This window comes from Opisthocomus hoazin, chromosome Z (genome assembly GCF_030867145.1).
Source record: "Opisthocomus hoazin isolate bOpiHoa1 chromosome Z, bOpiHoa1.hap1, whole genome shotgun sequence".
NCBI classification, from domain to species: Eukaryota; Metazoa; Chordata; class Aves; order Opisthocomiformes; family Opisthocomidae; genus Opisthocomus; species Opisthocomus hoazin.
The window spans coordinates 33688054-33712666 of record NC_134454.1 but is presented as its reverse complement, the minus strand read 5'-3'; the positions used below and the strand labels follow the sequence as shown (position 1 = coordinate 33712666).

The following is a 24613-nucleotide window of genomic DNA, read 5'->3' as shown; positions in this document are numbered from 1 at the left end:
CAAAACATCCGTGTTCTTGGAATGCATGTACACACATAAACATTTTCTGTACACATGCAAAAAAAGCATTTGACAGCTTCCCAAAAGGAAAGAGCCCCTAACCAGCCATGACAGCAAGAGGTCTGCTCATGCTGAGGCCGAAATCCTTTCTAATAATGATGCCTGGTGATACAGCAGACACCGTCAGCAGCTGTGGAACCTGGTGTCATCACTGTGTTGATGGTACATGTGCAAAGATTTGAGTTGGTGAGAACGATCTCCGCTGCTTTCTGGTTCCTCGGGAAACACGAGGACTACGCTAGATGGGCTTGGTCTTTCATTACGGGCTGTTGTGCTGCTGGCGGCGTCGCTGGCTTGCGTAGCTGTAAGCAATCTTTCTGGATATCTCTCTACAGGGGTGTAGGAACACCGAGACGGTTCAGCCACCGAACTCCAAGCGCTGCGCAGCGCCCGCCGTCTTTTCACTCGACGCAGGCGAAAGCGGCCTCTAGATGCTACTGCAATCCAACTAAATCGGACTATTTCACAGTGCAAACCGACCGGGGGAAGAAGAAGTAATCTGAACCTGTTTTTTTATAATGAAGTAACCCTCCCCTACGCCTGGAGAAGCACCCGTTGTGCAGCCCTGCCCTGTTCCGACCGTCAGGGCTGGGTGAAGCCACAGACTGACCCTTCCCGCAGCTGGGGGTCCCCACCGCGGCTCCGAACACTCTTTCTCAGGCGGGGAAATTCGGTCTCTCCACAAACACCCGAGCGACCCCCGGCCCCGAGACCCCGCGACCCCGGGTATCCCCCCCTTCCCCACCGAGCGCCGCACCCGGGAGCCAAGCGGGGGGAGCCGGCGGGGCGGGGCGGGACGGGGCGGGACGGGGCGCACCTGGGCCCCGTCCCGGCGGAGGCGGGCGGAATGGGGGCGGAGGGACCCTGTCCCTCCCTCCCTCCCTCTCCCTCCCTCCATTCCCCCCCCCTCCGCCTCTCCCCTCCCTCCCGCCCTCCGTGCGCGCCGCCGCCGGCGCCGCGCTCCCTCCAGCCGCGCAGCAGGTAAGCGGAGTGGGGGGGGAGGCAGCAGCCCCGCCGTCTATCCCGCCCCCGGAGAAGGTGCCCGCTTCCCGCTCCCCGGGGGGGTCTTCGCGTCCGCGGTGCCTTTCCCCCCCCCCGTGTGTTCTGGGTGTTTCCCGCGGGGCTCCCGAAGCCGGCGCTGGCTTTGGCGGGCGGTGCGAGGGGGTGCGGGCGGGGGGCTCGTCGGGGGTGGGCTTTGCCGGGCTGCTGTTTCTGCTGAACTAACACCTCCGGGGCTGGCCTGGGAGAAGTAATGGACACTTGTTTGATTAAGGGACGCTAACAGTGCTGCCATTGTTCGCTTACTGTCCTGATTTTTTTCTTTCTTTTTCCTTTTTTTTTTTTAATTTTTCCGTGAAGTCTCTTTGGATTTATTTATACCAAATTAAGGCAGTGGAAAAAGTCCTAGCAACTAAAAAAAAAAAAAAAAAAAAAATGGTTGCCACCTCTCTCTCCTGACTTCCTCAGTCCTTCGGACGAAGAGCCTGCTGAAGTCAGTCGGATGGGAGCCGTGCCCGTGTTGCGTGGTCTTCACAAAGGTAAAGGAGAGGGAGAGGATGGATGGCAAGCAGAAGGGTACCGACTGGCAGGGAAGGACCGGGCGGGTGGGGAGTAGGAGGGAAGCTTTAGGACAAAAGCCGTTAGCAAGCTGAAGTGAGGAGAGGTGGAACCAGAGGGACCAGGTTTCTTTCTCTCCCTCCTTTCTGCATGCTCTTTTTAAATAGCTCCACTACGGGATACCCCCTTCTTCTCCCCCCTCCCCATGCTTCTTCCTATGGAAACGTCTGCGAAAAGTTTTCTGCATAACCCTTTATCAGAAGAATGTTGGAATGTCTAAACTTTTTTTTCCTGCTGGATTTCTCTGTGAAACAAGCTTGCACTTTTCTGATTTCGATTGTTTGTGAATAGACTAGAAGCTGCTCAAATCCATTCTTTCTTGGGTTTGTTTTTTTTTTTCCTTCTTTGCTGCAGTTTTTTTGAAGATTAAAGGCAAAATAGCTTGCGGGAGGCTCTGTAGGCAACCTGTGTTCCCAGAGCATTGGGGAATTGCAGTAGCTGCAGCTTTTTACAACTACTAAAACCGCTGTAACTCTTATCTTTTCAAAGAAAGTCTCTTGCATGCTGGGTCAGGTTTGGTGTGTTGTGCCATTTGGTCCAAAATGAGTCACTCTCAGGTCCGAGAGTCATGTTTCAATTTGGCAGCCAGGACTGCGTGCCATGCAGCCTCTTGCTCTTGTACGAGGATGGGGTACACTGTAGCAGTAAAATAACGTGTTCTGGCGATTTCAGCTGCAGACCGAAGCGGTACTCTGGGCTCACAGGCGTAAGTGAAGTTCTGCCCTACAGCTCTCTAGTACTGGCTGTAGGCGTGCCGGACGTTTCTGCTTAACTGATATGTGCTCAGACTTACAAAGCAGCTTGATAGGCCTGTGGTTTACTGTTGGTTTTATTAAATATTAACTACTCAAAATCAAATGCTGTCTTTCTCCGGAAAAGATTGACACTGCCTCATCCTGTGCGGTTGGACGTGAACCACGATTCTTCTGGCTTTTCAGCTGTGAATAACTAAGGAAATGCTATTTTGGAATATTGGGAAACACTGTTGCATGCTAGATATGGCCTTGTCCTTATCACTCCCTATTACAGGTTGCACTAATGAGACCCATGGCTGCTATAAACCTTGTTCTGAGAAGTTAACCAGAAACGATACTGGTTGGAGAGAGGAAAATACTGACTGGTGTCTGCTTTCTTTTCCTCTTCAAAAAAAATGTTGAGGGTGGGAAGGTTAAGCAGCTTTTGAGACAAAACACGTGGGAAATGCAAAACTGAAGTAAAGCCACACTGTATACCCAGCTTTAATATGTGAACTTCACGTGTGACTAGAAGACAGTCTTACCACTGGATGCAAAGATACTTATGGCTGCATGGTTTTCATTAGTAAATCTGGAAAACTGTAACTAAAATATAATTCCTCCTCTCCTAAGAAATGGGAGACAATAAAAATCTGTCTTTAACTTGGGCTTGTAGCAAGTGTCCCACAGTGAAGCCATGTGGGGAATCCAGGAGCGTGTGTTGAAGAAAGTGTTTTGCTCTGGAGCTGAAACTTGGGTAGGACTTACACAACGTTGGCTTTTACATTTCTGTGACAAGCCATTAATAACACCTTCGTGAACAGCTAGTCATTTGTCAGTAGCCTCTCCATATTGAGCTTGCTTTGTGCAATTTTCAGAGATTTAAACCGAAAGGCAAGCATTTCTTCTGAGTCGCTTTTGTCTTTGGGAGACCACCACCATCTCACCTTGGGGTACCCGGCAGTTTTCTGCATTAGCTCTGGGAGGTGAGCTGCCTTCTCCAGACGTCTGAAGAGCTGGCTTTGAGCTCCTCTACGTGGTGACCTGCCAGCACTTGCTGAGCACTGTTACCGTGCCGTTTGCTGTGTATGTGGCTCCTTTATTGTATGGGCGCAGGGGAAAACCGTGCGCAGCTCTGTCGCCAACATGGCTGGATGGGGACCTCGCACTGATGTTGCTCATTGTCCAAGGACACCTAGAAGAATTTGAGAGTGGGAGCAGGTTGCACTGTGAGGCCGTTGTCCTTTTCGTTATCATTTCCCCCCTTTCATAAAGAAAAGTGCATGTGATTTAAAGGGCACCTAAATTCATCTAAATGAGTTATTTGAACTGCAACTGCTACAGGTAATGCTAGGGAAAAGAAGCATACAATTGTTTTACTGAAAGGAGGATAGAGTAAAGAATATTGGATCCCTTCAGCACCTTTAGTTTGTGGATAAGTTCTTTATATGTAGTGTATTTCACTGCTTCTTCCTTCACAATTGGTTATATATATTTTTTTAAGAGTTTAGTAATATGAAAAGAAAAGGAAACAAACTTTTAAAAAAGTAAAGAGTGTGGTTGTAAAAAAAAAGATTAACAAACCCACAGGAGTTATCAAAAGGCAATGCTAATAGCTGAAAAAAATTATTTGCACTCTTTTTTTTTTTTTTTTTTTTTTCCTCCTTCCTCTGTCCTTTTCTTTAAGGTTGCTTTCCCTGCAGGTGAGGTCCCCATTTGAAGTCTTAAGATTTAGTGATAACTTAAAGCACTGCCTACTGTTCTACAGAAAGATCTGATCATGAGGGACTTGAGGTGGTAATGGCTTGAACTGGTAGTGATTATGTAGCATCCCTAGTGTGGTTTTGACTTTGCTTTTCCGTGCATCGCGAGGTGATACTGTAGAAATGTGATGCTTCTCCATGGTGCAGCGTTAGGACTGAACTTACGCATTTCATGTTTTCCATGAGTTGCCCTCAGAGCTAACTCAGAAGCTTAAGTCTTCATCCATGGCCCATAGATGTCAATCGTAAAATCTATATCGGCATTTAACGGATTCGGATGAGGCACAAGGCTGATATGTTGCTTTGACAGAAATACAAAATTATTCCCAGGGCAGAGAAAAGTTCTTTCAAGGGAATAAGAGCTGCTGTTCTGCTTACATTTCAGGGGACTTGAATTTTGGTTTTCTTCATTTATCTTTCAAGCTTAGTTGCTTGAAAACAAGTAGAAGCATTGGCTGTGCATTCTTGCACCTGCATTGCCGTACTGAAGCAAATGACAGTGAATGTGTGAAACAGGTCTGATGCCTTGTTTTGATTTTTAATGAAGCTAGAGGAGAATTCAAAGTGCCTGCCTTTGTATATCCGGATCATTCCTTGTCTCATCCGTTGCTGTTTCTTTTCTGCCGGACACTCTTCCCTCACACCCTGCACACCTGGCTTGCAAAGTCTTGGTCACTGTTTGGCTGAAGGTTGCACTCTAGGATCAATTTTCATTTTTTAATGGCTGTTGCCTCTTATTCTTGAGAGTGTAGTTTCTATTTGTGCAATATTTAGCACCCTTTAGTGCCAGTTTGGGTAGTATACATGTGATGCTGTCCCCGATGGCAACTCCACGATCAGTACATTTCCCTAATGAGCTCTTGAGAAAGACCTTTTCAGCTGGTTAAGGCATTGAATTTCTGTATAGAGGAACAATAGCCTTGCTAGGTTCGATGCAAAGCCTCCAGAACTTCCTGACAGGCACAGCCTGGAGTAGTTTGTTAAACACATTTTTTTTCACTCCTGCATCTACTTCCTACTGGATCTGGCTCCTTCTTGACCCACATAATGTAGGCGGTTACGTTAGCACATAGAAATGGGTGAGCGCTGGTACATTTACCCCAGGGTAAAGAAGCATTTCTTCTTGAAAAGAAGGCAAACCTTCTTCCTCTGCTTCCGGCAGACAAAAACAGCCACAGACTTGTGTGGCTGCCGTGGTCCAAGGAGTCTGGGCAAGGCACGCGTGCCCCTGCCAGGAGCACTGCCGGGGGGGCAAAACCGCAGCCCTTCTTCTCCAGCCACTCCTGGGGTGAGCAGCCTGAGTGGTGTCCTGCGCTGGGGCGTGTGGAGAGTGTTTTGCTTTCCAAATGCCTCGAAGATTATTGCTGGTGGAGCTGGATGATGACCTGGCTGTTGTTCCTGCTGGTGAATAGGGAGGTTGCCCTCAGCTGCGGATTGCAAGGTGGTCTGATGCTGAGGTGGTGTTAAATAGCGTGGATTGGTGGCACGAGAAATGCTTCCAGTTGCAAAAGTGGGAAGGCTGCATCTCTTTTACAAGGAAACATGATTGGGAGGCACAGGTACTGTATTGATGAGAAATGTATTAGACTTTTGTGCCAACTGGATTATTTTTATTTTAAATTACTTTAACTTGAGAGGTATTGAAACTGCTTATTTTTTTTGGCTTCCATGTGGCATACTCTAGATAAAATTGGACATGCTTTCACCTTCTGTTTAAAAATACAAAGGTGCCAAGTATGTGAGCCTAATATTATCTTTCTGCTTTCGCTTCTGACTGTGAATAACAGGCAAACATCTCCTGAAGTGGATTTTTGAAACTGCTGGAAAAAGTGCTGATGAGTTTGATAGTTGTATATGATGAACTTCAACTCTCTGTAATATGCCAGCGTGAGGCCTACACACCATTTAGCCTTTTCTTTAGGAATTTACATGCCACAGTGACCTTCTGAATAGGGTGAATTTCACAGGCACTCTCTAGACAGTAATCCATTTCTTTGCCAGCTAGAAAATGTATTACATACTGCAGTGCTTGCAGGAGCAAGCAAAAAAGCATTGGATTGACATCAAAGGCAAGATCTTTCTGTACAAAATGCTGGAGATTTTTAAGAGTGGTAAAAGTCTGGCAAAGGAAATGCATACTGTTTTTCACTGTAAGCCCCTTTCCCTCCCTCCTCCCCCTCTTCTTAGGCTTTGTATGTCAAATACGAAATGGTGCCAGTACATTATTTATGGTAGCAGTTTGCAGAGACTTTTCTTAGAAGTTCTTTGGCCATTTGGGGATGATTGTTTTCAGCCTGGATAGAAAAAATTATGTATAACTAGAGCAGCATCCTTTTTTTTTATTGTGAAGAACTTAGCTGCAGCTTTGTTTAAACAAAAAAGTATAAAGTGTTGGATGAGTCTTGAGTGCTTACTGCATGGAGAAATTTGTACCTTTTCTGGATGTGTGGGTGATTATTTAAGAGCACTGAGCTTAACATGAACTCTGGCAAAGACTTACTGGTATCTGAAAACACAAGGGAAATGCTGTACAGTTCACGTCTATTTGTTAGGTGGTTATACTTCAGGTTGGTGTTTACAGGAAAGCAGAAAGACTGCTAACCTCTCCGGAGGAAATAGCTCCATACCTTGCAAGCATTGTTATTGCTGTTCTGTCTGCTGTAGTAGAGCATTGGTAAAGGGTTCATAGCCACTGGATTTCACTAAATGTTTAGTCATAGATAGCACAACCTGCTTTTAACACGTTGCGGACATCAGACCTGTAGGACGGTGTCCTGAAGCCTTTGAGCTGCCACTGGTGCAGGGGCGATGGAACTGGGGCAGCATTACATAGCTGCAGTGCATGAAAGGCAGTGTGCCTTCTCCTTCCCCTTCCCCATCCAGGCTGTGGGTATCACCGGAGTGCTGGTGCAGCAGAAAGCTGAAGTTTGCTTGCTGCTCATTTCGGAACCAGCTTTGCTGGCAGCGAGCAAGGTGGAAGGGCTGATTGTGGCCCCGGGGTTGGTGCCGGTCGGTTGGTCACTGTCCCTTCAGCTCGCAGCACAGCAGCCCGGCGGGTAGTGAGCACCCACGCTCTCCTACTGCTTTGAGGCAAGGAGAAGCAAAGTGTCGAGTAGCCGTGCCAACTACAGCTGCTGGACCTTGACTGGCTGTCTGAAGGCAGGAAACCTCGGTGGAGGACTGCTAGTTAACATCTCAAGTCAACAGCTGTGTTGGGAGGAGGTAACTTTGTCCCTAGAAGAAGTTGCATTGCCCTGGGAGGGACTGTGAAGGTAGTTATTGTGGTCAAAACACAATATTCCTTCGGTTCCTGTGCCTGCATCAGGTGCTTACTGACTTTCTTGGTGGGATTTGTTTTCTTGTGGTAAGCATGTTTTTTTCTGATCCCTTACTGTGCAGCTGTGATGTAACTTCTTGGGTCCTAACACCTTTAAGATTTTCTTGTTATTTTACTGACCATTTTCACAGTTACTTGTAACCAACTATAAAATGGCGGTGGGGGTGAGGCGGAAGCACTGTGTGTGTTTGCTTTTCTATCCAGACATTTCTGAGCACCTTCATTGACACTCTCTCTAGAAGAGGTAAATTACACACTTCTTGCGTAGGTGCTGCTGTTCCCGTGCACATTGTGACAGGTATCACAGAATCACAGAATAGTAGGGGTTGGAAGGCACCTCTGTGGGTCATCAAGTCCAACCCTCCTGCCGAAGCAGGGTCACGTACAGCAGGCTGCATAGGACCTTGTCCAGGCGGGTCTTGAATATCTCCAGAGAAGGAGACTCCACAACCTCCCTGGGCAGCCCGTTCCAGTGCTCCGTCACCCTCAGAGGGAAGAAATTCTTCCTCATGTTCAGCTGGAACTTCCTGTGCTTCAGTTTGTGCCCATTGCCCCTTGTCCTATCACTGGGCACTGCTGAAAAGAGCTTGGCCCCATCCTCCTGACACCCACCCTTCAGATATCTGTAAGTATATATTAGGTCCCCTCTCAGCCTTCTCTTCTTCAGGCTGAACAAGCCCAGCTCCCTCAGCCTCTCCTCATAGGAGAGGTGTTCCAGTCCCCTCACCATCTTTGTAGCCATCCGCTGGACTCTCTCCAGTAGCTCTTCATCTTTCTTCAGCTGGGGAGCCCAGAACTGGACACAGTACTCCAGCTGAGGCCTCACTAGGGCAGTGTAGAGGGGGAGGAGAACCTCCCTCGACCTGCTGGCCACACTCCTCCTAATGCACCCCAGAATGCCATTGGCCTTCTTGGCAGCCAGGGCACACTGCTGGCTCATGGTTAACCTGTCATCCACCAGGACACCCAGGTCCCTCTCCGCAAAGCTGCTCTCCAGCAGGTTCGCCCCAAGCCTGTACTGATGCATGGGGTTGTTCCTCCCCAGGTGCAGGACCCTGCATTTGCCTTTGTTGAACCTCATCAGGTTCCTCTCTACCCAACTTTCCAGCCTATCCAGGTCACGCTGAATGGCAGCACAGCCTTCCGGTGTATCTACCCACACCTCCCAGTTTGGTGTCATCAGCAAACTTGCTGAGGGTACATTCTAACTTTTCATCCAGGTCGATGATGAAGAAGTTAAACAAGGCTGGGCCCAGTACTGACCCCTAGGGACCAGCCTCCAACTAGACTCAGCACCGCTGATGACAACCCTCTGAGTTCTGCCATTCAGCCAGTTCTCAATCCACCTCACCGACCACTCATCCAGCCCACACTTCCTCAGCTTCCCTAGGAGGATATCATGGGAGACTGTGTCGGAAGCCTTGCTGAAGTCAAGGTAGACAACATCCACGGCTCTCCCTTCGTCTACCCAGCCAGTCATGTCATCGTAGAAAGCTATCAGATTGGTCAGGCATGATTTCCCCTTGGTGAATCCATGCTGACTACTCCTGATAACCTTCTTTTCCTTCACTTGCTTGCTGATGACCTCCACTTGCCTGTTGATGGTATGTCTTCATTGACTCCCTGTAGAAATTGGGTCAGTAGTTTTACAAGGTATGTACGGTCCTGAGGTGACCTACAGTGGAAAGGTGTTGCTGTGATGTGGTAATGAAGCTGTAGTGTAGGATGTAAAGGAGCAATTGGGCTACTTTGCCTCAGGTTGTGCTTATAGGATTAAACTTTGTAGTACATTTCTATAGTTACCTGATAGTTTTGAACATATAAAACCAATTATTGAAGCACAAAAACTTTTGGGAAATTGGTAGGGGAACATGTGATAGACCAGAATAGATTCAGACTGATGACAATAAGCCTGTAAATCCTGATGGAGAGTGCTGCACAGTAAGTTCTGTAATAATACTGTGTTGCATGTCGTTGACTATTGCGCTTGGAAGATGTCTTTGCAAATGTGTACACAGCTCTGCAGAAGCATCCGATTTGTAAATTATCGGTACAGGAGAATAACTTGAATGTTCCTTGGGTCCGCACCAAGAATGTCCCTGGTCACTGCTGTCTTGTCAGGAGGAACCAGCCAAGGTATTAAGAGCATGTTGTCCTATATGCTGCGGTAACACCTAGGACCTACAAGGAGTCACATTTAAGCATGTGTTTACCATCCACATAATCATTAGATTCAGCTGAGGAGCAAAGCCTTGGCTTTTGGTGAAGGGTTCTTTTGGGGCGTTCAGCTGTTTCTGTCCACATGTCCCCCCACTTACTGCTGCCGTCTTGAAGACACAAAGCCAGTGCTACAACAGAGTCACTACTCTCTTATTCCTTTTGTCAAGGAAATGGGATGAACCAATTGTTTCCTGAGATGTTGCGGTGGGGTAACCAACTTCGTGCAAATTGATGTCTGGATAGGTATCCAGTGTTCAAGGAATGACGTCTTGAATGTGACATGTTGTACTTGAAAGACATCATTATAAATGCCTGTTGAGTTTAGTGGTCTTTCCTTTTGCTTGCTGTCCCTCCCAAAATGTGGCAGACATGGAGAACAATGCTGTGGAGATAAGCCAGCGTACCTCTGACCTTCCCCGAGCACAGTTTCTGTGCAGGGCTTTGAGAGCTGTCCTGATGTGGCTGGCAACGCATCAGGTTCATTTTGCTCCTCCTAAAGCTTTTCACAGAACTGATGAAAACTTCACCTCAGAGCAGTGCATGTCTTCATATGGAAACCTTGCAAACTGGAGAAGAATTTTCTGAATTCACCTGTTCGCTCCCCTAGTCTTTCAGCTGTTTGTTTACAGCAGTTGCAGTGTCTGATTTCAAATACCTCACACAAGTGAGACTGGAAGGTGATTGAGACTTCAGGATATTACTGTGATCAAAGCAATTCTGGTAATTAGTGAATAGACTTTAAAAAGGTCTCTAGAATTATACCAATTTTGCAAACAGTTGATAGGAATGGCATAGCTTGGTGCCTGGTTCTCCAGGAGGTACAGTACGTTTCTGTTCCCTGTCTTGTGTTGCTAAAGTTTCACACACAAAAGCATCCTAAGAGGCTCAGCCTAGAAAAAAAATGCAGGGAGAGATGTGTAAGCTGATGACAACCTGATGACAGGAGGGAATTACATGATTGTAGAACACATAAATGCCTTAAAACTAATATGCCTGAACAAACACTTCTGCCGTGGCCCTGCGTATTTCCATACTCGGCATTTCCTCCATGAAGTTTCTTATGAACAGAAGCCAGTTGCCCAGATTTTAATGACAAAGTTCTGGTTGAGAGACTTGTTTACTGCTTTTTCAGTTCTCCTCTCTAAATTTTTCTTAATACATCATGAAGACTCTGTGAAGGGACTCTTGGTATGATTATTGTGAGAAAGCAGTTGCTTTGTCCTTCAGCAGAGTGGCTCAAAACTGTGGGAGAGGCTTTGGCATTGAAGTCACACGCTGCGCCTTTGTGCTTCAGCATCGGCACCCATGTGGAAAAGGAGGGAGGGAAAATATTGACTTTCTTTGGAGCTACCAAGATGAGATGACGTTTCTTGGTCGGTAGCAAACTCGAAAGTGAAGCTACTATGCATCTGCCTCCCGTAATTGTCCCAGAAGTCATCTTGTGCCTCATTAGGTCCCCCTGCCCATTCCGCTTGTGGTTTGATTAACTTCCCCCCTGGGACCCTGCAGTGGGGACTCTCGCTGGTATAAGCTGCGTCTCCACTAGAGGGGGATGCCAGTATAGCTATTCTGGAAAACTTTGAGGATTTGGTGAGTTAAATTTGCTTTACTCTTCCCAGCTGACAGTGTTGCCCATTGGGTTAAGTGGAGCATCCCTGGAAGGAAGCTGCTGCGGGACCGAAGGCAGACGGGACCCAGCAGTGGCCTTACGCAGTGGCTGACCGAGTAGCAGGCTTTGGGTTTCTCCAAAACGGTGTCAGTTCTGCCAGCGCGCCGTGACGCATGTTTGTATAAGGTTGGCCAACCAAGGAGAGGCTGCTAAGCAGTGGGGGAGACCAAAAATCAGACCCAGCATGCCGAAGTGGGCTTTGTCAGGGGTCAGAGGAGCTCTGCATGGGCCTTTAGCTTTAGTGTCGGGGACACAGCTGGTGGGTTGCAATTGTGGGATGCCTGAAAAATCTGGTTTGTGGGTGGGTTTCAGTGCATTCTCCTTTTGCAGCCGGATCCCTTGGATTTCTTAGTTTATTTGTCTAGTTGCAAAAAAAGAGTCTTGGTGGTTCCCAAGTAATTCTTTATGGCTTATGCTTTTGTTACAAACTGTCTTAAGGAGGCTTTGAAGTGTGTGTGCATTTAGTGTTTGTACCGTCCTAGTGTGCAGTGAGTTCCAAGGGGAGAGTTTGAGGCAAACTACTGTTTGGTTTTGCTTTTCTTTTTTATTTAAGAATAATCCATTGCCATTCAGTTCCATTTTTCTCGATAGGATTGCTTTTTCTCCTTTCTTGCTCTTTAAAGATGTGCAAAAGGAGTGCATCTGAAAAGAGGTGAGGCAGACTAGATAGTGCTTGGACACTAACTTTTGTGTCATCGTGTAGGTGTTAGTTTTTTTTGTTCTGTTTTTACATTGACTGCATTCTGCCTCCTAGCTTCCTATTATCCTCTTGAGTTCTCATTCTGACTGAAATACTTGTTGTTTCTGTTGGGCAGTATCTATACCAAGGACCTAGTTGGAGGAGCTGAGTAATCACTGAAGTATGGTTTGAATTTACAACAACCTACTCTAATTCATGTGACCTCCTGTATGCACTAAAAGCTTGTCTGCTAAACACAGCTCCGAGTTAATGCAAGTCAATTCTTAAAGCAAATTAGTCAAGCTGCGTGCTAATCCTCTGTGTTTACCTGCTAATTCAGATAGGCAGCAGCCGAAGTTGCATTAAACTTCAGTTGATAATTGAGAGGGGAAGGGTCGGAGGGAAAGGTGATGAAATCTTGGTGTTTTCTTCATCTGTCTCCTTTCAGGGCATATTTCAGAACTGGTTTGTGTTTATAAATCTTGAATTCATGGAATGATCAGCATGAGCTACCTGAGGCAAAACCCAGTACTCTGCGGCAGCTCTCTACTAAGCATCCCTGACAGCTACTGCTGCTCCCAGGATATTTTGGGGAGTGCATTACTTCTTGATCATCCCTAAGAGTTGTTCCTCAAAAACCCAACTGGTTGAGTTGGGATGCTGTAGACAGTGGGGAATATGGTGCAGACTGTGAGGATAAGGAAGCTCTTTTGATCTCTGCCAAGAAACTAGTAACCAGCCACGATTTTACACCATGAACTCACAAGTTCTGGGTGTATTGTCCCGAGCACACCAGAGACTTGCATGGTGGGCAAGAAGTAATTACCTTTCATTTGTCAACATTAGGATTTTTGTTCTCTTGAGCTACTGGGTTTGCTCACCCTCCATCGTGGCAAGATCAAAGGTAAGATCTTATTTCTGGGTCACTGCTGTCCATCAGATAAGTTTGTTTGTGGCCTTGGGAAAAAGCAGTGATGTGAGAATAGGGAATTTAAACCCAGTCATTAAGATAATTCTTTCTTATTGTCACTTCTAAATTCTTTCAGACTTCATTCATCTGAACTATGCAAATTACAACACTGCAGAAATTGCCTGGAGAACAGTCAGTTCTCCATCGCTGTGGATGTTACAACGATGTTTCTGAAGCAGCACGACTTATTTCTGGTTTGAGGGGTCGATAAACACTTACTGTGTCTGCACTGGTGCTAGCCTGAACCATGTTAAACTGATGCCTTGCAGTCTTTAATGTACTTTTTTTTTTTTTTGGGGGGGGGTGACAAGTTTCCATTTCAGATAAACTTAACTAAGCTCCTGTTTGCACACCATTGGTCAGCATCCATGCAGATCTATATTAGGATGGTACATTTGTAATTTGGGGTTTGGGGTTTGGCATGCTTAATTGTGGAAAAAGCTTCCTTGGCTTCAGCATTTCCAGATTATTGTATTTTGTGGTGGTTCTTTCTGCCTGAAAGACTGAACATCTGTTTCATGGATTCGGGGGGAAAATGAAATATTTGCTTTAACACTGGCCCCCCTCAAAGCTGTGTAGAGAATTGTGACGTTCTCTTATCATCCAAATGTTTTTTATTTAGTGAAAAGGATGTTGCCTGAACATATATACAAAAATTTGTTTCAGAAGAATGCCAGCATACTACTACTTCTATGAATTCTAAAAAAAAGGTGGATCATATCAGTTAGGGTTACCAACTGGAGTCTCCATTGCTGATCCGTGGAAGTATTGAATTGTATCACTTATTTCCAAGGAGAATTGACTATTAAATGTCTGTTTGTAAGTTGTTGAGAAGATAAGTTCTTGCTGTGTTTCCTGCTGAGGAGCGATAGCTGGAGAAAAGCATCCTGATATCTTATATGGTGATTTATACCTTGATATAAGTGACTTTGCCTACTGTTGTCTTCTTTAGCGATACTGATTAGTAAGCAAAATAGTGATGAGAATGCACTTGGGGTTAAATTCTCTCAACTACCTGTGTAAGGCAATGCCTCCTTCTTGGTTCTGTCTTGTGAAAACTGCTTCTTGCAATCCCAGTGTTCAGACTAATTTTAATGAGCAGCTCTTTGCTTGTTTTATTGTTTATAATGGAGGAGGACAACAGCATGCACCATACTTGCTGCTTTTGCACACACACACGCACACACAATATTGGCAACACTTAATGATGCATCTTAAATGATGAGCTATCCATGGTGACTTTGAACTTTCTCCCTGTTAGTTGACTTCAAATTTAAAGTCTGTCAGAAATAAACTATTTTAAGAGTTTCAGAAACTGTTTTGAAATGGCTTGTTTTGGAAGTATTCAGTACTTTAGAAGTCATTACCATGACTGTGCAGATTATGAAAAAGTCATACGACAGCAGCTTCCTTGTGGTTGTGGTATGAGAGACCATCCACATTGTAGTTACTTGTTTACATAAGCCTGAGGAGATTGGTGCTATCTTCCAGCAGTCAGTGCCTAGCTGTATTTTTCCTCTTTATTTTCTGGTGATGCTTTCTTTAAGCTTAGAGTCCTGAGATAATGTTGAAATTAGATGATGACATGAATTACTACTCTGGAGTCTTCCTAGATCACATTCCTTTTACTTGAAACACAGAAATTAGAAATTAACTTTCAGAGATATCTTATTGTTCCAGCACTCATTAATTCAGAAAACACAGTGGAGCTGCTGCTGCAGGTTAATACAGATGCTTAAATGCAATTTGTGTGTATGTGTGTTTGGTTGTTTTATGACATGCCAACCTGATCATTCTGTTGAAGAAGCTCCTAATACATCTGAAGAAACATGCATATGCCAGGTAGCCCTACTCGCATTAAGGTAGATGCTCACTGGTTCCCCGAAGTCAGAGTGGGAAGGGGTCCTCCAACCAGGCTTGCTGACTGGCAAAGCAAAAATCATCTGTAAGCAATTCTTAACAAGCAAGCATTAGTGGAGGTCAGTAGAAGAAGCTGCATTCCTGATAACTAATGATTGTAATAGGTCTAGAGATTCTGGATGGTAGCGGGAAGGCAACTTGACATGTTGGCTTTAAAGGCGTAGTTGCAGGAAAATGAGAAAGCTGAAGAAGCCATCCAGAATTTTTTTGATTTTTCAAACAAAGCTCAGAAGAAGCTTTTCAGAGAAGTTGGAGGTTTCAAAAAAAGATGAAGTCTTCATTTTGGATTTAAAAAACAACAGGAAAATGATGCCCAAGAGATAGGTGTGGAATAGATACAATTTGGAAATAATCAGGAAAGGAGGTTGAGCAAGTGAGAGAATTGCACTGAATGGTGCAAACTGACCTAGGTCAGGGAAATACAGGAAGGATTCTTAAATAGGACAACTATGCAAACTAAATGGAAGTTTTGTCCAATGGTAAATATGATTTCAAATGCCTCAATGTGTAGCAGAGAGAAAAAGTATCTTGTGTTTAATGGAGGAAATGAGCATGATTCAGTTGTAGACAGCATAATGGTGGCATTTTTAGTAGAAATGTTGAGATATGAATAGAAAACAATAAATGCCTCTTGATTTTACTTTTTTATTTTATTTTTAATCTCTTCTGAACAATATGCAGAGAAACCTTGTGTGCTGCTGCATGCCTTGTCAATTAGCCTGCTGCTGATGTAAGTCCGACTTGTACGAGAATTAACATAATTTAGAGCGTGTTTGTGATTTCACATGTTACAATGGCAGATACTATGAGTTTGTCCTTTCAAAATGTGTTTCCCATTTATTAGTAAAATGTGACATTTTTCTTCTGATAGCAGAAGTCAGTGTAGTAAAGATACAAATCCCCTAGAATATCCTGAGGGAAAGGAGTTAATTGTTTTGGACACAGAAAACTAGAAAGTCTAAGAAAAATCTTTTATATTTTTAATCAGATACAGCAATGTTTAGTTTCCTGCCTTCAAGAAGGGATGTTTATGTGCCTTAGAAAAGACCTTTTAAGTGAACATTTTGCTACAAGTGACACAGAGGAGGGAAGATGTTTGTTATTTTCCCTTCAAGATGTTCTTGGCCATTTCCATTAATCATACAATCATGGAATGGCTTGGGTTGGAAGGGACCTTACAGATCATCTAGTTCCAACCCTCCTGCCATGGGCAGGGATGTCTTCCACCAGACCAGGTTGCTCAGAACTCCATCCAGCCTGTCCTTGAACACTGCCAGGGAGGGGGCACTCTGAAATAATCCGAAGTGTCACCATGGGACAAAGGAGAATGCATTCTGCTTCCATCAATGCTGTAACTTCGTCTCCTCAAATACTTTTGAGTAACCAACAACAGGAAAAGGTGTGGGTATGTGTTGCAGAAAGAGTGGTGTCAGGGCGCTCTGACTTCAGCAAGGTTGGACCTGTAGCGAATGCTTGGGGAAGTGGGAGTCTGCCTGCCTTCCTTGCCTGCCATTGACGTCCTCATCAAAATGCATTTGAACTTCATGAGCACAGGATCAGATTCTTGGTTTGCCAGAAGAAACAAAAAAAAGCCCAAAATCAAACACACAAGGCCCCCCCCCCCAAAAAAAAAAAAAAAAAAACCACAACCAAACAAAACCCTAAGATAAAAACAGTTCCAGATAGAAAGAACAGCTTGTAATTTTGGGAACAATCTACTCACTGAAGATCCTTTGCAATGGCTGCAGTAAAGCATCTGAAGGTCCCTTCCGAGTGTAAACATCAGAGTAGGTAAAGGAGAAAGGCAGACACGCATAGGCTTAATACAGATGCTTGAACTGTCTGCCCTTTGGTGGAACCCAGTGCATAACTGTGGTCAGCCTGCTTTTGTCGTCCTTAAAAGGGGTATGAGGTTAAATAGTGGCATATGGAAAAGATTTCCCTGTAAGATAAATGCTTCAGGGTTGTGTACTATGTACTGAATTTTTTTGCACTAAAAATCTGTGAATAGAGGGGTTTTCTTCTTTTGTGTATTCAGACTGATCGTCTGCTTTTTGGGGGGCGGTGGGCAGGGGTCTGATCTTGCCTTGTTGGGATGACAGGGAAGATGTTTCTCCTGACCCATGTGTTCTCTGTGAGAGCAGATGATTTGTTGGAGGGAGTGCCGCTGGACAGTGGTACTGTTTTATTATTGTAAACAAGTTCACTGTGTGATAACTGAAGAAGGTGGCAGATTGTCTCCTTAATCTTGCGGTGGGGAAGGAGGGAGAATTTCATGCAACACTACCTCTGCAGAGTTCATGAAACTGTGTATCTTGGGTAAGGAGTGTCCACCGGACACATCTTTGCTGAACTCCTTGCAGACGGTATTCTGTCATGAGAAGATTTAGCAGCAGTCTTGTAGTACTCATATTATTAATTATGGAGGCCAGAACAATGATCTTCCCCTGATTAGCCACAGAGCTCCTATTCAAAAAGGTTTGACTGATGTAATTTTTTTTTTTTGAAGCACAGGCTGAGCTGTGCATGCAAATGACGTAGATTTCAGATCCTCTGTTGATTATTGTATTGTGAAAGAATCCTACTGAATGCAAGGGCAATTTTTTAATTTGTGTTGAAATAATTTTCTTGGTAGCCTCAGATTACTGCTGAAAACTTCATCTTTTTCCCTTACATAGGGAAGGCCAACAGCAGCTGTGCTGTGCTTCTGAAAGTGAAGACTGAGACAGTGGAAACTGTAAGTCTCTTCTAGCTGCAGGAAGTTGCAAACTTGCCTGGAGCAGCTTTAAAACCTCTTTGAGGTGTACAGATGGGGGTTGGCTGAAGGCAGAAGGGAAAGTAGGAAAGATAAGTTCTTTTTTTCTTTTTGCTTTAGTTAGTATGCTTTTGGACTTCTGTATTTTTATTTGATCTTATTAATTTAGGTCTCTTATTTCTTATTCCTGGTTGGTTTCGTTTTTTTTTTTTTTTTTTGTAAGATGCTTTTCAGGTGGCTGGGCAGGTTGAGGTTAAATTTTCCAAGGTGTTGTTTGTTATTATTTTTGTTTTGTTTTGGCTCAAGTAAAAGATAGATGCTCTGCCCAGCTGTAGCTTTTGTCAGTAAAGCAATCTGTAAGGTGATACACAGCTAAACATGCTGCTGCCCTGCTTTTGATGCTGTTAGTGGCTTGGAGTTGGTTGAGTTACGTATTATGCAGAATGTGTGTTTTGGTTGACAAAATGCAATCAAATCAGGCATTGTATAAATGTAAAAGCAGATGTATTGCTTATGTGGGATCTTAGCTATAATAAAATCCATGATTCTTTGGTGTATGACATTGAATCACTTCCAAGACAATTTTTTAGGCCATTGTCACCCTGAAGTTGGAGCAGCAATAGTGTAGACAGTACCTGCTTTGACATGTTCAGTGGCTGGATTAGATCTGAACTTGGGAAAAATTTTGTCCTTCTCCTTTTTTGGTTGTTGAAGTCACAAGTGCTCAGGCTGGGGTGGGGGTGGGGCGGGCGGGACGGGTCACCAAACCTGAGAAAAGCCAGAAAGCAGATAGTGTGCATGGGGTAAAAGGAGGATGTTTTACAGCAGCCGAAAAAGCGGATCTCCACTCTTGTGATCTAATCTGTTGGGGTATTTGTGTTCTTTACCTTGGTCTCTCCAGAGGTTTTGAGGCAGGTCAGGCAGCGTGTTGGAGATGAGATGGCAGGTAGTGATCGTGCTTGCTCCCCAGGGGTCTTGCTGGGGGCTGCTCTCTCTCGACGCTTCACGGGGAGGCTGCCTCAGCTGACCCCATGGCTAACCCCTTTGCAGATGTTTGTAAGCCTTTGCTGACACACAGGATGTCCTCCCAACTGCAGCTCTGCTAGCAGTCCTGCAGCTCCACGTGTTGGGATGCGGGCCCCAGCTTGTTGGATGGAATATTACAAAATCTCATAGAGCTACCATATAGCCAAACACTGATTGCAAGAGAGAAGGGTTAGTACCAACTGATTCTGGTTTTCAGGCCAGCCAGCTCAATTGTGCATTGTAGTTGCCAGGTTTTTTTATTATTAACAAGTCATTTGTTTATGACAGTGAAACATTTAAAATACTGCGTTATTTTTCTTGAATGTCTCCCTCCCTTCCCCCTTCCCTCCCTTTTGTGCCTTAATGATGTTTTGTTTAGCCAGTTTCTGTGTTGGTCATCTGTTGTGTCAGGTTGGAAAAATATCCTTTTTTCTCCCCCCTCACCCCAAATAATTGCTCTGGAAATCTTTGTGCTCAAACAGTGCATTACTTCACCAATAACGGAAGTTCTCTGAGCCGAAATTATCTGGACAGAAATTGATGCTGTTGGATTAACCCACTCAGCCCATGAAATATCAAGTCTGATCTCTTAAATGATAGCTGCAAAGAACTGCCGTTTAATGTCAGAGTGAATTAACCATTGATTACCACAAACAAATTACTAGGTCATATCTTCACAGGGACAGGGATTTGATGGAAAAATATTTCAGGATATGGATTGATTTCCATTTGCCATTTGGGTAAATGTTTGTGCTGTGTTTTGAGGGTGAGGTATTATTTACATAAGCATCATTTACTCTGTGGAGTTAGTGCCTGTCTTGGTGCATGTGAAGAATGATTTTTTGCCCCTATGTGATGTCCTAGCATCACATAGCATGGAAAATTCACCTCGTTTCCTGTGAGGATCTCAATTTCTTCTGCAGAAGTGAATGGGTAGTAGCTCAGTTTCCCAGTTTCTTCAGTCTTTCATGGATGTTTCTTCTCAGACTGAAAATTCTGGCCAGTTTCTTAGGGTTGGTTGTAACTTTTGTAATACCCACTCTTGGTAGGAAAGGGCAGAAACCATCAAGGGTGTTTTACTCTGGTTTTGGGCATGGGGGGGTGTTGCAGTATTTGAAAGGTAGATATTTCCTCTTATTGTGTCTGAACCTTTCCATGTTAGCAATTTCCAATAAAATCTGTTTTTCTAGACAGGGAAGTTGGACTCAAGAAATGTCTGGCTTTACCGGCAGAGGCTGTTTCCAGGGGGGTGATGGCACAGCCAAACACAGGAATCGGAGCGACTTTGTCCCTTTCCTCTGGCACTCCCTTTCAAGACTTCCATGACCCCTCAGTAAAACCTCACAAATCCATTTTTACAGTGAATTTATTCATTCTTATGAAGAGCTTCCAAATGGGCGAGATGCTATAGCTCCATAGCTCTTTAAAGCAGTCTGACCAGTGACTAGAAGCAACAGACGGGAAGGCTTGGCGAGGAAGCATGTTTGTATAACTGGTCTTCTCTGGGACAATGGAAGGTAGTGTTGTGTGCACTGTAGTAATAGGTTTAACTTGTGCAATTTGTTGGTAGTTGGTCTGAAGGCATGCTGAATAGCAGCAACCACTTCCTTCTACAAGGATGTATATGACCAGTGGTACAACCAAGTCAGTGCTCACATCAGTCCCTGTGACGTCAGAAATAGGTCTTCCATGCTACTATTGACAAAATAATTCCCCACTCCAGCAGTATAATTTCAGATTGACTGCTATTAAAGCTGTTTAATCAGTACCATATCCTAGTTCTATTCCAATACTTATTACTACAGTAATAGATGGTGGATGCGAGAACATCCTTTATCCTGCTTTCTGGAGAGGGGTGTCAGGTGAAACAGCCAGGCTGACACGAACCAAGCTGCAGAACTTGTACAGTATAGTGTGTGTACGCAAATACACACACTGTCAACAACGTTTTACGGGGGTGGTGGTTGTGTGCTAGCTTCCAAACTGTATTGATGTATCTGCTGAGGGAAGAGAAGGGGAGGTCTTTTCTGAGACATCCGAAGTTTGATGGGGAGATGGGAGGGAAAGAGTATCATTAAGCAGAAAAGGACTTGTTGCTGTTCTTCAGAAGGACTTTAAGGCATGAGTACAACAATGGGCCACACCACCTATCTGGAAATCTCCGCTTTTATTTGTCTTCTGCTCCTTTTGCCCAATACTGAATCGCAGCTGTTAACTTACTGAAGCTCTTTTAATTGCTGAGCAAGTTAACATAGGGTGCAGGATGTTGTCTTCATTTGCAGGCAAAACACACCCTGAAACAGAGAGAGAAGGCAGAACTGGGAGGAAATACAGATTGTCGAGATCATAACCACTTAATTTAGTTCAGCTTCTCCTATGCTTTGGTGGGTCATCCAGTAAAGTTTCACATGCCTTATGCAGCTCATTCTGCAAATTTATTTGTCATAGCACCATGTACCAAACTCACTTCAAGATTCAGCTGTCTGCTCCCTGATACAAAACCACACGTTTGCTGAAACACCACTCCAGACATGCAATGCAACGAAGGAGGAGTAAAGTCCTGAGGCAACGGGACAGGGAGCTAGCATGTCGCTTTTCCCTGCATTTTAACCAGCAGTGGACTGGTGAATGCAAAAACAAAACTGGAGTGCTGTGTTTATGCAAAGGCTTCGTGAAATTAACTTTCACAGAAGTCAATGCCGACATCATAGTTTGGATCGACTTGAAAGATTTTCAGGGAGACCGAGAGCTGCTTATCTGCGTTTCTGTGGTATGGCTTGCCCTTTGCCAGTCTACTGAGACTCTCGTTTCGTAGTTGCATATGCCTCTGCTCACTTACAAAATCATGTTGACACATCCTGGGGCCACCTTAGGATTTTTTTTATTAATTGCTTTAAAGTATATGTCAAGAGAAGTTTCAGTGTTTGAAGAGTCACTTAAATAATTTTTTCAGAACAGTTTTGAGCTAATGAATTGCATTTATGTAAGTGAATCTGTACATTCTGTACATCTACTGTTCAAAGTGATAACATTGGTGGTGGTGAAGGCTTTACCTAAAAAAATCCACAGACTCAAAAGAGGTAATATCTTTCTGTTAGGAAGAAGATCTAATGCTCTGTACCTTGCAAAAGAAAATCGAAATTTTTACAGTCGTTCCTAGCAATCACTATAGTAAAGGAAGGAATAACAGGAAGGCCTCTTCTCTTTTCTTAGCAGCGTGAAATTTAAACCAATTTCACTGCCTTTCGTGTTTATTTTCTTATATGCTAGAAAGTGTATGTGGAGTTGTTCTTTTATTAACCAAGTCGTTACTAGAGAGTGGAAAAACACTTCCGTGAGTCTATAGTAGGTAATTAAAAGTTCATGTTATCACCATCCCTTTAACAAGTGGTAAAATTAAATTGTAAACAGGTCAAGTCATTGCTGTTGCTCTTCCCTGAATGGCATTCATTTGCCTTTTTGCTTTGTAAGGCTGCCGTGGTGCAGTCATGCTTTTATCTGTGTTGAACAAACTAATGCTGACAAGCAGTTGTTGTTTGGTGACGGAGGCTGCTGGAGGTGAGTGATGCCAGATGATTACTTTTGTGTGGCAAGACTTCAGATGCGGCATGAAATTTGGAATGTCTCTGAAGGGACATCTGGAAGTGGGACCCTTATGTGAGATCTTTCTTCTTACTTTCTTGCCTTTTTACATGTTGTTCAAATATTGGGATGTTTTTTCCTTGATGGGTTTACAGGTCCTATCCATCTGGCATCAATTAACACTTAAAACTGTCCTCCAAGAAACCACAAGTTAGGCTTCTATTCACTAGAGGTGTGCAGGGGGGGAAGTATGTTTACCTAAATCACATTTAAGAGCTTCAAGGCCATATGAAATTAGAATTTTCAGAGTCATGTAATCCAGAAATATGAAGTCTGTGAAGTCAAGCTGTGGTACCAAAAGATGCTCCATAGGGGTGCAGGAAACCAAAGCTGAAAGACGGCAACAATGCAGGAGACCTGAAATTGTTGACACAGGAGACAGTCAGATTGTGAAAACCCAATTTGCCTTTCAGTCCCAGCACCTTAGTCTAGCGGAGGCACTGTATATTTGCAGGCCCAGATGAGATACGCAGTGATGTAGAAGTTGTTGGTATTGCTGTGTCGCTTCTAAATTGCAGATCGCTTGTAGTGTGCAAGAAACTAGGGAGGAATAAGGGTAATAATATTTGTCATTGTAATGGATTTTCCGGAAGCAGTTCCTTCAAGGTGATGTTTTTGTGATAAATGATTGCATTTCTCCTAACTACTCCAAGTAATGACAAAACTGCATAGTTCCTCTTTTCTGTGGTCTCGGACAGCTGATCCAGAAATCATGATGCTTAATCATAGCATGTCGGAGAGCAGTATGTTTTGTCTGGTGAGGATGCGTTCCTGCTCCGCATGTTAGATATGCACTATTCTGCCGAACATCAGCTGATTTTTTTTCCTCAGTTAACCGAAAATTCAATGTGTTACCGTAAATGACTTTCCAAATGTTGTAGTTTATGGTGAAACATCATTTCTTAGAGATGAGTCACCTTCACAGAGGATAAGAAATTCTATAATCTTCATTTTACTAATTTTAGATACAGCTCCAATGTGTTACCCCGGTTCGCAGTTCTCTAGATGCACTCAGTAAAGACAGCAACATCTGTCAAGAGAAGAGTACATAGAGTGGTATTTGCCTGTGACATCTCCAGTTCCAGTGCTTGGGAATGATATGTGTGAATCTGCTTCAAAATTTGGTATTTTTTTTCAATGCTTTGTAGTGCAGCAAGCCATCAAAATCTCATTAGTAAGAAGCCACTCCTGTGCTTTTGTGTTTCAAACTCTTCTTAACAGAGATTACATTTTCTGTCATAATGCCCTTTAGCGAAGTTCATTTGAGGATCCTGTTCCCTTTATTTGCAGTTCTTGAAAAACACAGGGCTGCACTCTAAACTCACACAGGTATTAAGTTAGGAGCCACCTTTGTTCACTTGAATGGACTCAGCCTGCTTTTGCACCGCTGTGAAAACACAGTCCCATCTGCACTTTTGCTGAAGAAGACGAGGTTGGTAGGGAGCAGGGGAGAGTCCTTTTGTACAATCCAAACTATTTTCAGCTGAAATGCTTTTAGTTGGCAGAAAGTCTTAACCATTGTGTACATTGTGCTCAGGAGGTTGAGTAACAAGGTGTATGCAGAAAAGCCTTCATTTTCCTAGCCAAATGGAGAAATCAGTGCAATACAAGAGAGAATATGCAGCTAGGTGCAGAAGGGGAGATGTGAAATGGTCACAGCCTTAGGAATTTTTTACTAATCCTGTGTTTTCTATTTCTTGGTGAGAAATGACTACAGGCATATTTCTCTTCTCATTTGCGTTAAAGTGCTTGTTGGATTTTATGAGGTTGAGCTCTTTCTGACATTTGTCTTCTACCTGGAGTACACAGAGCTAGCTAAAGGCTAAAGAGGCTTCAGATTTTTTTTTCTTGGTTTTTCTCTTCTGCTCTGTGATGCTTCCTAGTAAAAATGATAATTTTCTCTCCTTTTTATATGTGGCAAACAGGATTTTAAGCATACCTCTGGTTTTGGTCTAGATGTTCTTCCCTAAAGTCTACTTCATCTGTAATCTTTTCCCCATATTCACTATCCAAGACCGGCAGCATTTCAGGATGAAGAGAATAAATCATAAAAGAAACCAACAATGAGCTGTAGTGAAGTAGGTGCGGTGACACTGCTGCTCTTAAGCGTGTTTGGAGAAGAACAAAAACAAAGGTCTTACAAGATCTTATTTAGGTTACGCTTGTGACAGCTCACAAGACAGCGATGAAGTGTGCTGGTTGGGAATCTTCAGGCTGTTGA

At 44.0% G+C, this 24613-nt stretch overlaps 1 protein-coding gene across 6 annotated transcripts in view; it reads left to right on the top strand.

Moving 5' to 3' along the window:
* The first annotated feature begins 979 nt into the window (after positions 1-979).
* The window catches only part of LPAR1 (lysophosphatidic acid receptor 1), a 78732-nt gene continuing 55098 nt past the window's right edge, over positions 980-24613 (top strand). For 2 of the 6 annotated variants that reach the window (XM_075411262.1, XM_075411257.1), the window contains exons 1-2: positions 980-1041; positions 1420-1598. The gene's annotated coding sequence lies outside the window, so the exon portion shown is untranslated. The other 4 variants (XM_075411260.1, XM_075411258.1, XM_075411259.1 and 1 more) reach the window with 4 other exon arrangements.